The following is a 370-nucleotide window of genomic DNA, read 5'->3' as shown; positions in this document are numbered from 1 at the left end:
CACACCACAGCTCCCTTGGGAGAGTGACGGGTCACTCTCATGTAACCCCGTTACAGTTCGCCTTCAGCTAGGAATCTAACTTCACCTATTGGATCCGTAACGGGATACGTTCAGCGTAGTTATGTGCGTGTATATTACACTATTCCATAGGACTAAAGGCAAAGCAAATATGCCAAAGTCAAGACCTGAGACGAAGTTTGTCGATGATTTGAAAGGGTACGGGTGAGGTTGGCGTGTAACGGGATACATAGTGTATTGTTGCTGTACCTCGGACTTAGAGCCAAGCTCAAAAGTGTCAAAATAAGGAACCACGATGAAGTATCCTGCCCGGGTGAGATGAGTGGCACGCCAAAAAAGAGAGATTCATGGA

This window comes from Plasmopara halstedii, assembly GCF_900000015.1.
Source record: "Plasmopara halstedii genome assembly, contig: Scaffold_194, whole genome shotgun sequence".
NCBI lineage: Eukaryota > Oomycota > Peronosporomycetes > Peronosporales > Peronosporaceae > Plasmopara > Plasmopara halstedii.
Note: the sequence above shows the minus strand (reverse complement) of the source record.